This window comes from Miscanthus floridulus, chromosome 7 (assembly GCF_019320115.1).
Source record: "Miscanthus floridulus cultivar M001 chromosome 7, ASM1932011v1, whole genome shotgun sequence".
Taxonomy (NCBI): domain Eukaryota; kingdom Viridiplantae; phylum Streptophyta; class Magnoliopsida; order Poales; family Poaceae; genus Miscanthus; species Miscanthus floridulus.
Window position 1 is genome coordinate 91293512 of NC_089586.1, and position 14530 is coordinate 91308041.

The following is a 14530-nucleotide window of genomic DNA, read 5'->3' on the forward strand; positions in this document are numbered from 1 at the left end:
GGATCGTCTCCACGCAGGGCGCCGCCACCGGGATGACATGTGGCGCTGCGGGAGGAGGTAGCACGGGGTCGCAGCGACGCCGGCAGCCACCATCAGGGCCCGGTCGCGCTGTGCCGTGGGCAGGACGGCCACGCGGCATCGCGCTGCAGGTCCGCCAAGGCCTCGCGCGGTGAGCCGGCAGCGTTGACCCGCCCGGCATGCGGCGACGCGAGGGGAGGAGGAGGAGTAGGGCCTCGCCGCGTCGGGAGAGAGGGAGAGGGAGAGAGAGAGGAAGGGCTGGAAGGGGGTGGCGCGTGCGCGCGGCGCATCACTGGAAGGGGGCGGCGAGCGTCGCAGAGAGGTCGAAGGAGACAGGGTTTGCTTTCCTTTTTTTTACGGTACGACGGGAGGCTTCGAGAGGTGACAAGAGGCAGCGGACGCGGCTGCGCTGTAGCGACCGGTGGAGTCAATACCGAGCGTCGATGGCAGAATCGAAGGGCTGAAGGATTTCAGGCAACGTGGCCACCCTGAGAGGCGGCCAAACTCTCCAGCTTTGATATATAGAGATTCGAGGCAGGAAACGCCTTGACAATCTTTGTCCCATTCAGACTGCGACTGCAGCGACGGACGAGAGCGAGGTGGAAGGTGAAAAGTAGTACTAGTAGTAACTGTCGAGATTGACGGACCCAAAGAGTCTTCCCGGCGATGGCGGTAAAGCTAGATAAGGCGTCACAGTGCACCCAACCAAACTTCACAGTTCAAACACCCACTACCAAGTGAAACGAAGCAGATCATCTGAAGGACTGCCGGCAGAGCAGAGGTACCCCTCTCTCTCTATTTCATTAGTGCTTGGTATAATTGCTGCAGCACTCGTGGGCAGGGTTTACAATTTCGGCGAAATATCACCGAAATTTCCGAAATATCGCATTTTTCGCTGAGGTCCGAAATTTTTTTTGTATCGGTCAAAATTTTTCGGTTAAATTCATCTTTCACTCTAAAATTACACCAAACCACACTAAAATGACCCTTCATTTCATCTAGTCTTATCAAAGCCCTAAATTTCTTCAAATTTATTTAATTTTCTCACTCACACATTGGACGGCACTAGTATATGCAGCTCGCCCACCGTCAGCACACTGTATTACCGCGGCTCTACTTCTGTGATATATTATGTTATTTCGTCGATGCTATATAAATTTATGATGGATGATGGATTATAGAGTTTTTCTAGTGAAATGATGCCAAATTTGTTTAAAACTCAATTTAAATTTATTTAAATTTGAACCGATATTTCTGAAATTTCTGAAATTTCGTATTTATCGCTGGGGACCGAAATTTTTTTCTTACCGGTATTGTAAACCCTGCTCGTGGGAGCCCGTCCTACGTTTCTGAAAAACAAAACAAACAAAAACTTCCCTTAGGGCGTTCTAACAAATAGCTAGCTAGATGAGACTAAAAATAAAAAAAACATTGAAAGAGTTGTTTCTAGAAAATTGTGCTAAACTAACTATTTGAGAGTCGTTAACTATTTAATCTCTCTCCTTCATAGTCGATAGAATTCTTACTACTAGTTATTTGAAAAAATATTGGAGACCTTAAATTCAAGGACACTTTGCACGGTGTACGAGAATTTGATAGGGAATTGTAAGCTTGTGCATAACTCTAATCATCGCATGAACGCAACATAGTTGTTGCTCTAGTAACACGCCGCGAGGTTTATATTTCCTTTTTTGCAGGTGTCATCAATTATATTAAGTGCCTAATGGGGCAGCCCAAACAGCCGGTGAAACTCGCCATGCTTATAGCTCTGCCGTTGCTTCCACTGTGTTATGAAGCGGGCAATGTCCGTTGCTCGACTGTTCACGAGAACAGCGAAGATTTTCAGGCATTGGTCGAATCCAAGCAGGGCATCACCGATCCAAAGGGAGTCTTGAAGAATTGGAACCCCGACACCCACTTCTGTCGATGGTATGGTGTGAACTACAGTTCCAACCGACCATATCACGACACGGAAATCAAACTCTCGGCAAAAACTTAGCTGGCAATATCTCTTCCTCTCTTGGAAAGCTGGCCTTCCTTCATACGCTTGATCTATCGAGTAACAGCTTCTATGGCCCCATTCCTAACGCACTCACAAACTGTTCCAACCTAGCATATCTGGATCTCTCTACAAACAAGCTAACCAGTGTTATTCCTCCTACAATAGGTTCTCTTACCGATCTAGTAAAATTTTACCTTGACAGTAATTATCTCACTGGGGGCATCCCAGCAGCCCTCGGGAACATGACCAATCTACGAGCAGTCAGTTTTTCACAAAATCAACTCACTGGAAGCATTCCCCATGAGGTTATGGAAATGCCACAACTACAGATATTATCCCTAGTGCAAAATAAACTATCAGGTGAAATTCCTGAGGTTTGGCAAATGCCAAAGATATCGGGTTTATATCTAGACCTAAATAACGTGTCGGGTAGAATCCCAGAAATTCTGTCTAATGTATCTTCTCTTCAGGAATTAACCTTGACATCCAATATGCTAGGTAACACATTGCCATCTAATATTGGCGATGCACTACCTAATCTCACGACTCTATTGTTGGCAGACAACTATTTTGAAGGTCACATTCCAGCTTCCCTAGGAAACCCTCCAAGTCTAGGAGACATTGATCTATCAGAAAATTATTTCAGTGGCCAAATCCCAAGCTCTTTTGGAAACCTTTCACAGCTGAATTATCTTAACCTTGGTTACAACATGCTTCAATCAACATACAATGAGGGTTGGGAATTCCTGCACGCCCTAGGAAAGTGTAGTTATCTAGCTGTTTGGAATTATCTAATAATACGCTACAGGGAGCCATACCAAATTCAATTGGAAACCTATCCACCAATCTTACACGTCTACTAATGGGTGGAAACAGCCTATCAGGTATAGTTCCCCCAAGTATTGGAAAATTTAGCGCCTTGATTCAACTATCGCTAGATCACAACAATCTTACCGGTACAATTGAAGAACTGGGTCGGAAACATGACAAAACTACAGCGTTTAAATCTCCAATCGAACAGGTTCAACGGGACAATTCCACCTTCTATTGGCCATCTTACACAGTTGATATATTTCTTTCTTGCTGAAAATCAATTCACTGTGTTTGTACCACCTACCTTGGGAAACCTCAAACAAATGTTAGTGTTGAACCTCAGCTATAACACTTTCCAAGGGAGCATACCTATCGAGTTTGGTAACTTTAGACAACTCACCACACTAGATCTTTCATCCAATAGATTCAGTGGGGAAATTCCTGAAACAATGGGCCAATTCCAACAGATATATATGATTCAGTTGGACCAAAATATTCTTACAGGAAATGTTCCGATTACTTTCAATAATCTAAAGAGCTTGAGCATGCTCAATCTTTCCCACAACAATTTGTCAGGTCCCATTCCAGTTTATCTAAATGATATGAAGTCTCTAACAAAACTAGACCTATCTTACAACAATTTCCAAGGAGAAATACCAGAAAATGGTGTGTTCGATAATGCTACAATTGTTTCACTTGATGGCAACCTAGGACTGTGTGGAGGAGCCACAAATTTGCATATGCCTTCATGCCATGTTGTTTATAGAAGAGAAGAAGAAATCATAAACTATATGGTCAAAATACTAGTATCAGTATTTGGCTCCATCTCACTCATACTGTTCATTTACATTAGAATGCACGAGAAGAAGACGCCAAGAAGTCAACACTTAATTTTTCTTTCTTTTGGCAAGAAATTCCCTAGAGTTTCTTACAAGGATCTAGAGCAAGCTATAGGGAGCTTTTCAAAGTCCAACCTAATTGGAAGAGGAAGCTATGGTTCAGTATACAAAGGGAAGTTAAGCTAAAATAGAAGTTGCTATTAAGGTTTTTGACCTTGAGATCAGATTTGCAGACATAGAAATAAAGCTATATGTGTTGGACAGATAACTTGTGTGTAGTACAAGGCTACCAGTTCATACAAAGATTTGATTTTTGAACATTTGAAAAATGGATTGGTAAAGCATTAATAAGTTATTTTTGTGAAGTGTGTCACATGTCTTTTTCATAGGACGTTTCTAGAGTTGTTGAGTCATTGTAGGCCTTCTGCTCGTTCCCAAAATCTACATTAGGAGGAAATCATGTGCCCCGACCACTTTGTGGCAACAAGGGCCGCGGCGCTTGACATCGACCAGATAACTCGGTAGTTCTCTGCCTTGATTGGCCGTTGATCGTACGACAAGGACATGGGGAAGACCTTGAAATGGGCTTTACACCTTTAACATGGCCTTACAGCAAAACTATAGAAGTGGACCTGGATTTGGGTAGTGACTGAAGTGGCCCAAGAAACCAACGATGTAGGTTGAGGATCTTAGAAGGCCCAAGAAGCGCCCGTTGAAGGGATTACTCAGCCAAGTCTGTCTTTGGCTCTTTGCTGTACCTCACGTGTGCAAACTGGCAAGTTTGATGGACTAGAGGTCTTCGCAGGCGCGCAGCAACGGCGGAACCCCGCATGGTCGCCTCAGCCAACAGCCCAGCCGTGCATCCAAACAAACTCAGTTCTCATATGCATCATCACCCGGCAGGACCAAGAAGATAAAAAGGTCGGTTGCAACTACAAGGCATCGTGCGCTCCAGCCAATACAAGTCCTGGGATCCTTCCTGAAATCCTGATCCTGATTTAAGGTTAGTGCTCCTGCTGAACATCTCTTCTAGCCTTTCTCCTTTTTTTATGCCGTCTAGCCTTTCTCCTGGCTGCAACTGTTCGTGCAAATGAATGAAGCTAATAGCAGCTATGCACTTATGCTATGCCTTGCAGATGCCAAGTGAATCATCCAAGCAACCGGTGAAAGTGGACATGCTGCATATACTGTTGTCGTTGCTGGTGTTGTGTTATGGAGCTACCAACAGCCATTGCTGGACACTGAATGAGAGCAGTCAAGATCTTCTTTCACTGCTCGATTTCAAGCAGAGCATCACTAGTGATCCACGTGGAGCCTTGAGCAATTGGACCATGAGCTCCCACTTCTGCCGGTGGAACGGTGTCACGTGTACCACGACGCCACCATTCCGCGTCCTGAGTCTCAACCTCTCTTGGCAACCTTAGCTTCCTTTATGTTCTTGACCTCTCCTATAATAACTTTGTAGGTCCCTTGCCTCTCCTTGGTCGCCTCCAAAATTTGCAGTACCTTTCCTTGAATAACAATAATTTTTCTGGGATCATTCCAGATGCATTTATTACAAACTTCTCCAACCTGACACAGTTAGATTTATCTTCAAACTTGCTAGTGGGTTCAATTCCTTCGAAATTAGGCCTACTATCAAATCTAGCATATCTCAATTTGGGTTCAAATCAACTCAAGGGAAACATTCCTGGTGAGCTTGGCCAGTTAAAGTTAAATACCTTGATCCTAGGCGACAATAGGCTTTCAGGTGAAATCCCAGAAGCCTTCTTTTGTCTTTCTTCTCTACAGTATCTAAGTCTAGACTTTAATATGCTAGGCAATGCATTGCCATCCAACATAGGAGAGGAACCCGAACTACGGTTGATCCAACTGCCCCAGTTGATGCCCAGCAACAAGGGCGACTAAGGGGAGCGTTTGGATGGCGGCAGGCCTCCTCTGGATCCAATTCGTGATATCTCCTTCAGAGACGGCCGTTTCAGTCTCATCGAGATCGAGTATCCATATGAAACAGATGATAGCGACACAACCAAGCCGCTTGACTTTCGATGGAGGGCCACCTTGTTCAGGACAAGCATTTCTTCGGGGCAATGGGACAGATGCCACACCGTGGCCTCTACTGAGCTCTCGCGTTCGGACCCACGTTTCCTGCACCTGTTTCCTGAGCCTCCCTAATCTCATTGGGCTTACGTTGCAAAACAACAGGTTCGAAGGTCCCATCCCAGCTTCACTCGGCAACAGTGCTCTAGGGTTACAAATTCTAGATTTATCATCTAATTTGACTTTCATAGGGCAGATTCCTACTTCTTTGGGAAAACTTTCAAATTTGACTTTTCTAAACCTTCAGGAAAACCAGCTTGTAGCACGGAACAACCAGGACTGGGAATTTTTGAGTGCATTAAGAAACTGTAGATATCTACGGGTACTCTCACTCTCTTACAATGAGCTGCAGGGATCTCTTCCATCATCAATCGGTAACCTGTCCACCAGCCTTCAAACGCTTCTGTTGGGTGGAAACAGCTTGTCTGGGCAAGTTCCACGGAGCCTAGGCAACCTTAGCGGCTTAATTTGGCTGGGATTAAGTGAGAACAATTTCAGTGGTACAATTGAAGGATGGATTGAAGATTTAAAAAACCTAACACGATTAAGTCTGGGATTGAACAACTTCACTGGGCCAATCCCATCCTCTATTAGCAATCTTACCCAGCTGACGTACCTTTATTTATACAGAAATGGATTTGATGGCCCCATACCAGCCAGATTGGGAAATCTTCAGCACATCCAAGAGCTGAACCTTAGCTATAACAACCTTCAAGGGTATATACTTCCAAACTTTGGAAATCTTGAACAACTAATACAGTTGGACCTTAGTCACAACAGTATACAAGGTGGCATAACTATAGATATTAGCAAACTTAAACAGCTTGCAGACCTACGTTTTTCATCAAACAAGATTAGTGGAGAAATCCCAGAAACTTTTGGCAACCGCAAACAATTAGAAACCCTCAAAATGGACCAAAATTACCTCATAGGAAACATTCCAACATCGTTTAAGGGCCTACAGAGCTTGAAAACACTAAATCTTTCTCACAATAACCTGTCTGGCACCATTCCAATCTTTCTGAAGGATCTATCACTTCTCAATAGGCTGGATCTTTCAGACAATTACCTCCAAGGAGAAATACCTGTTGGCCCACAGGATCACCGGCTCAGGTGAGTCGACCACTCACCAGTCTTGCCGACCACGATAAGTGATGTCCGACCACACACTATGGCTAGAGGTAGAGGAAGGGAGAGAGAACAGAGCATACATACAGCAGAGACACCAGCGTTGGCCGGAGCTCTGTATAGGAGATGACAAATCTGAACTCTATCTTTACTGAGTTCAGTGGCAAACTATTTATACAACTCTATCCATCAAGTCCTAGTACAGCTGTCATGCTGTAACAGTGACTAGATAACACAGCAGGGCTGACTCTGGCGCTTGCTCCTGCTACGGCTACAGTGCGGCAGGTGAGGCATTCGGCGCCTGCCCCTGCAGCTGCTATAGTACCACAGCAGAGTACCTTTTCGCCGCCGCCTTCCTCTACCGTGTGTTCACACAAGGGAGTAGTAGATTATCTAACAATTCTTCCCCTAATCCTACTGCTAACCCTTGAACCCCCTCCATGCCGATAATCTCCTTCAGCTCCGTGAGTCGAAGACGGCCGAGCGGCTTGGTGAGGACGTCCGCAAGTTGTCGACCAGTTTCAACGAACTCGATGACGATCTGCCCTCCATCCCTGAGGAAGTGGAACTTAACGTCGATGTGCTTGCTCCGATCATGGAGAACCGGATTCTCCGCGAGGGCGATGGCGGGCTGGTTGTCCACCATCAGTGCTGGTGGGTGAGCTTCCGCACCGGTCAGCTCGCCCAGCAGCCGACGTAGCCACACAACTTGGCACGCCGCTGTGGCCGCCGCTATATACTCTGCCTCGCACGTAGATATCGCCACCACCTTCTGTTTCAGCGACAACCTTGAGATTGGAGCCGACTCGAGGAAGACGAGCACGCCAGAGGTGCTCCGCCGTCCGTCGATGTCCCCCGCCATGTCTGCATCGCTGAACACAGTGAGCTGCAGCCTACTCCCGCCGGTCTTGGTGAAGATGATCCCCCCGATCCACCGTCCCCTTGACGTAGCGCAGTAGCCGTTTCACCGCAGCCCAGTGATCCTCTATGGGATCCTCCATGAAGCGACTAACGTAGCCCACGACGAATGCAAATGTCCGACCTCGTGTGGACAAGGTAACGCAGACCGTCGACGATGCTCCAATAGAGTGCTACATTCACCTTCTCCGCGGTGCTGGCCTTCGTCAGCTTCAGCCGCTCCTCCATCGGAGTCACGCATGACTTGCACTCAACCATGCCGCTCCGCTCCAACAGCTTCGAGGCGTATGCGCTCTGACCGAGCATGAGTGCCTCCTTCCCCTGTCTCACCTCGATGCCGAGGTAGTAGGAGAGCGCTCCGAGATCGCTCATTCAAAAACGAGCCGCCATCTCGCCCAAGCTGTCGATGTCCTCCGCACGCGCGCCAGTGACGATAAAGTCATCCACATACACGCCGATGACGAGCTCTTCCTTGCCCCGTCGCCGTGTGTAGAACGCATGCTCGGTTGCGCACCTCGTGAACCCAAGCTCGCCCAGCGTGACGTCAAGTTTGGCGGTCCACGCTCGCGGGGCCTGCCGTAGCCCGTAGAGCGCCTTGCACAGTCGGAGCACCCTGTGCTCTGCTCCCTTGATGGCGAAACCCAGAGGTTGCCTGACGAAGACCGTCTCCGCCAGCTCATTGTTGAGGAAGGCCGATTTTATGTCCAAGTGATGGATGCGCCAGTCCTTTGCTGCTGCCAAAGCCAGTAGCAATCGGACAGACTCCATGCACGCTACCGACGCAAAGGCTTCCTTGAAGTCGATGCCCTCGCGCTGAACAAAGCCTCGGGCGACAAGGCGCGCCTTGGGCTTGACAATGGCGCCGTGCTCGTCCCGTTTGACCTTGTACACTCACTTTAGGTTGATCGGACGACATCCTAGAGGTGGATTAACGAGCTGCCAAGTCTTGTTTTCCTCGATCGCCTTCATCTCCTCCAGCATCGTCCATCGCCAATTTCCATCGCGCTTGGCCAGCGCGAACGTGGGTGGTTCCTCTACGCTGACGAGTAGCAGCTCTGGGTCATTGAGCAGCCTACCCACCAGGCCTGAGGTCCCTGTGCCACCGATGATGTCGTCCAGCCTGTGGAACCACACCTCCTCACCGTCATGGAAGGCATCCACGAATTTAGTGATGTCACTTGGAGGTGAGGCAAACTCGATCGGCGTTGATGGAGTTCCCTGTTTCGCTGGAGTGCTCGGCACCCTAGCTGCAGTGCTCGGCACTAGTCCTGGACAACTTGTCACCAGTCCTGGAGTGGTCTACACCCCTCCTGGAGTGCTCGGCACCTATCTTGCAGTGGTCGGCACCACTGCAAGAGCCCTTGGCTCCGCTATGGGAGTGTTCGACACCCGTCCTGGAGTGGTCGTCACCACTGTAGGACCTCCTGGCTCCACTCTTGGAGTGCTCGACACCCCTTTCGGAGTGCTCGGCATCCCTCCTTGAGTGCTCGGCTCTGTCGCTGGAGTGCCCGGCACCCCTCCCGGAGTGCTCGACACCTCTTCCCCATCGTCTCCACCACCATGGATGACCAAGTGCTCGACAACGAAGGTGCTGGTGAAGCCGCCAGCTTCTCTCATGCTCGGACTGTTCTAGTCCCAAACCGCCTTCTCGTCGAACACAACGTCGCGCGAGACAAGCACCTTGTCTCCGCGTGGGTCGTAGAGCCGGTACACCTTGGTACCCTCCGCATAGCCTAGGAACACCATTGGTGTGCTCCTGTCCTCTAGCTTGGTTAGGACTGGCTTCGTCTTCCTGACGTGGCCGATGCAGCCGAATGTCCAGAGGAAGGACACTCTCGGCTTGCGCCCATACCAAGCTTCGAATGGCGTCTTGCCCTTCAGGGCCTTGGTGGGAGCACGGTTGAGGATGAACATCGTTGTGGTCACTGCCTCACCCCAGAACCTTGTTGGCATGCCTTTGGCCTTTATCATGGATCGAGCCATGCCGACCACCCTCTGGTTCCGTCACTCCACCACGCCATTCTGCTATGGCGAGTACGGCGTGGTGTGGTGTCGCACCACACCCTGATTCGTGCAGTACGTAGCGAACTCCACAGAAGTGAATTCGCCACCACAATCAGTCCTTAGTGTGCGGAGCTTCTTGCCGCTCTCGGCCTTCACGTGTATCTTGAACTTCGTGATCGCCGCCGCCGCTTTGTCCTTGCTCGTTAGGAGTTGCAGCCACATGTAGCGACTGCAATCATCCATGAGTAGGAGGAAGTACCACCAACCACCATTTGTGGTTGGCATGATCGGCCTGCAGAGATCACCGTGGACGAGCTCGAGAGCGTCCTCCGCGCGATACTTGGCCGCCTTTGGGAACGATAGCCTCCTCTGCTTCCCGGCCAGACAGCTATCACACAGCTCGCCTCCGTGCTTGATGTGGGGTAGCCCTCGGACCATCTTGCCCAGCAGACCAAGTGCGTCGAAGCTGAGATGTCCGAACCGGGCATGCCATAGCCACGGCTCCTCGGTGTGCCTTGCCGCTAGGCACACCGGTTGCTCCACCTTCAAGTCAAGCAGGTACAACTGGTTCTGGGACCTCATCACCTTGGTGAGAAGTCGCTGCTCCCGGTCCCTGATTCTAAGAACTCCGTTCTTGATCAGTACCTCGCTACCGCGCTTATCCAGCTGGCCAATGCTGATGATGCTTGAATGCATCTATGGGATGTAATATACATCCGTTAGCGCACGATGCTCGCTGTTCTGGCACTTGAAGAGGATGGTGCCGTGCCCTCGGATTGCCACCCTTGAGCCATCACCGAACTTCACAGTACCGGTTACATCGTCGTCGAGCTCGGAGAAGGCTGCCTTAGAGCCCATCATGTGGTTGCTGGCGCTAGAGTCCAGGTACCACTGCTGCTCCTGCTCATCGCCCACACGTTCGAGGTGGACTTGGGCGCGTAGTTCGTCGAGGTTTACAGCCTTCAGGGCCTTCCCAGGCCATTCCATCATCATCACCTCTACCTTCTCCTCGGTCTCGATGTCGTGCAGTGCACAGAATGTCACCATCAGGATAGTGGTCTCATCATCATCATCAGCTTGCGCCAGATGAGCCTCAGCCTTCTTCTCTTGCTTGCGATTTGGGCACTCCCTTGCCCAATGGCCCGTCTTCCCACAACATCAGCAGGCGTTGGGGTCGACCTGCTTCTTCTTCTCCGAAGAAGCCTTGCTGCAGCGCTTGCCATCGCCACCATGGCTGGAGGAGGCTACCCCAGAGTTCCTCTGAGCAGCCCACTCCTCCTCTGTCAGTAGTAGTTTGCCGCTGTCCTTCATTGCTGTCGCCTGCTCCAGGCGCTCATCCATCGCCCGTAGATGGCCTGTCACATCCTCAATGGTGAGGGTGGACAAGTCCAGCATCGTCTCTATGGAGAGAGCGATCTGGATGTACTTTACCGGCACGGAGTGGAGGTACTTGGAGACCGCCTCCTCTTCGTCGATGGTGACGTCGTGGCTCTTCAGCTTGCTGATGAGCATCTGCGGGCGGAGAGAGAAGTCCTCCACCAATTCACCATCCTTGAACTTGAGGTTGGCGTACTCCTGCTTCAGAAGCTGGGCCGTCGCCTTCTTTACGCGGTCGGAACCGACGCGCATCGCCGCAATAGCCTCCCACGCCTCCTTAGTAGAGCTCTTCGCCCCCAACTTCTCCCTGTACTCTGCCGGTACAACAGCGAGGATAGCCTCCAACGCTGACATGTCGTCTTCTTCATTGTCGGTGCCCTTGTCAACAGCATTCCAGAGCCGTCGGGCTCTGAGCTTGACCTTCATGGTCACCGACCACTCTCCATAGTTGGTGCGAGTCAGTGTCGGCCAACTGGTGCCTCTGACCTCCCGCACCGTTCGAACAACGACCTCCTGTCGTGGCTGGGCAGCCAGAGCAGTGCCACTACTGTCGCTCATCTCCAAACCGTCCATCATCGCCAGCGGTTAGTCTGACGACGATGCTTGTACGGCTTTGATACCACTTGTTGGCCCACAGGATCACCGGCTCAGGTGAGTCGACCACTCACCAGTCTTGCCTACCACGACAAGTGATGTCCGACCACACACTATGGCTAGAGGTAGAAGAAGGGAGGGAGAACAGAGCATACACACACAGCAGAGACACCAGCGTTGGCTGGAGCTCTGTATAGGAGATGACAAATCTGAACTCTCTCTTTACTGAGTTGCAGTGGCAAACTATTTATACAACTCTATCCATCTAGTCCTAGTACAACTGCCATGCTGTAACAGTGACTAGATAACACAGCAGAGCTGACTCTGGCGCCTACCCCCGCAATAACTACAGTACCACAACAGAGTAGCTTTTCGGCACCGCCTTCCTCTGCCATGTGTTCACACAAGGGAGCAGTAGATTATCTAACAATACCAACCAATGGAGTATTTGCAAATGCAACAGCTGTTTCTCTCATGGACAATTGGGGGCTTTGTGGAGGAGTGGTGGATCTCCATATGCCTGCGTGCTCTGCAGTTACTCGGGGAACAGAATGGAAACACCATTTGATCATCATACCAACTCTAGTATTTGTCCTTCATGTCACTTGGGATGTCAATTTACATTATATTCCTTGGGAAGAAAACATCAAGAAGGCCATACTTATTGCTCCTTTCTTTTGGTAAAAAATTCCCTAGAGTGTCTTATAATGATATAGCTCAAGTTACACAGAACTTTTCGAAGTCCAACTTAATTGGAAAAGGAAGCTACGGTTCAGTATACAGAGGGAAGTTAAATCAAGCAAAAGTCCAAGTTGCCTATTAAGGTTTTTGACCTTAATATAAGATTTGCAGACCGAAGTTTTGTTTCAGAATGTGAGGCTTTGAGAACCATCCGGCATCGGAACCTTCTTCCTATACTAACTGCATGTTCAACTATAGACAATAATGGTAACGAGTTCAAAGCCCTAATTTATGAGTTCATGGCCAGAGGCAATTTGGATACATGGTTGCATCAGAAACGTGGTGGTGTAGGTGTAGCTCCAAAAGGTTTAGGAGTTAGCTCAAAGAATAAGCATATGTGTTGATGTAGCAGATGCATTGGCCTATTTACACCATGACTGTGGAAGGCCTATTGTTCACTGTGATTTGAAACCAACTAATATCCTTCTTGATGATGACATGAATGCTCATTTGGGGGACTTTGGCATGGCAAGTCTTGTTGTTGATTCCAGGTCAATAGCAGCTGGACATTCAGATTGTAATAGTTCACTTGCAGTGACGGGAACCATAGGGTATATAGCTCCAGGTATAAATCTAGAATGTTGTCATCTCATCATGTACTTGTATAAATCAATCTGTTGTGCACACAATAATTGTTTTCCTCTAATTTTGTAGAGTATGCTCAAACTGTTCATGCAACTACCTATGGGGATGTTTATAGTTTTGGAGTAATACTTCTGGAGATGCTAATAGGAAAAAAGACCAACTGATCCTATGTTTGAAGGTGAACTCAGCATTATCAGCTTTGTGGAGAGAAATTTTCCAGATCAGGTGCTAGATATCATCGATGCTCATGTCCAAGAAGAATGCAAGGGCTTTAATAAAGCAACAGCAATAGAAAACGAGGCCTATCGATGTGTGCTATCCCTCTTGCAAGTTGCCCTTGCTTGCACACTTCGGTTACCAAGAGAAAGAATGAGCATGAGAGAAACAGCCATTAACTTGCATGCAATCGTCATATATCGCAGCGATTAAATGAGACAAAGCCATGCTTCTGTGGAGATCTTGTGTAACTAGCTCAAATTGTCTTTTTTAGGCGGTCAGGAGGGGTTACCTGTAATGGCAAATTATCGTCGGTTCAGGCGTTCAGCCTGCACTGAACTTTATACAATCTTAATGAAATACATGTCCTAAGTAGGGATGAAAACGAACGGAAACGGGCGGAAAAACTCCTCTCCCACTTCGGTTTCTATATTTTTAGCGGAAACGGGATCGGGTTGGAGAAAAAAACAGAATTAAAAATGGATGGGGATATACAGAAATATGGAAACAGACAAATACAGACGGAGAGCCGGAAAAATAAGTTAGAATAACATGATCAAATATTCTTGAGTATACATGAACAAAGTCACAAAATAATATATACGTACGAAATTATCGGTCCAATATTCACTAGTATACCATGTGTTAACATGTTAACATGCATAATTTGTGATTAGTAGGTTTATAAACATATCAATTTCTAGACATATCTCACATAGATTGAAAACGGGATGAAAAACGGAATAAATACGGGTCAATTCTGGATAAAAACGGAATCTCGCGAAAACGGACGGAAAAACCCATTTCCGGTTTCTGTAAATATCCCACAAATACGAAAATGGACGGAAGAAAGTAGAAAACGGAACGGGATTTTTTCCGTCCGTTTTCAACCTTAGTCCTAAGGACACGCTCATGCAAAAAAATGTAATTGGTAGAAAGATGGCAAATCAGGTGTGAGTAGCCTGCTGAAATCACAATCTTTATTTGGTGCGTGTGCATCGCTACCTGAGGCGGCACACATGTGACATTGCCGTTGGAATTAGGGGGAAGGGGCAGATGTTTGGTTGAGCGGCCGATGGCAAGGTTACCGGTGGCGCGTTGGACGACGCGACAGTGGTAAGGAATTTGATGTTAGGATTTTGGGTTTCGGGGAAGGTATTTCCATGGCCAACGGTCTTAGAATGGGGAGGGGCTG

At 48.4% G+C, this 14530-nt stretch overlaps 1 pseudogene; it reads left to right on the forward strand.

The window, feature by feature from the left end:
- The first annotated feature begins 4653 nt into the window (after window positions 1-4653).
- On the forward strand, window positions 4654-13283 carry LOC136465840 (receptor kinase-like protein Xa21; annotated as a pseudogene).
- The last annotated feature ends 1247 nt before the right edge of the window (window positions 13284-14530 follow it).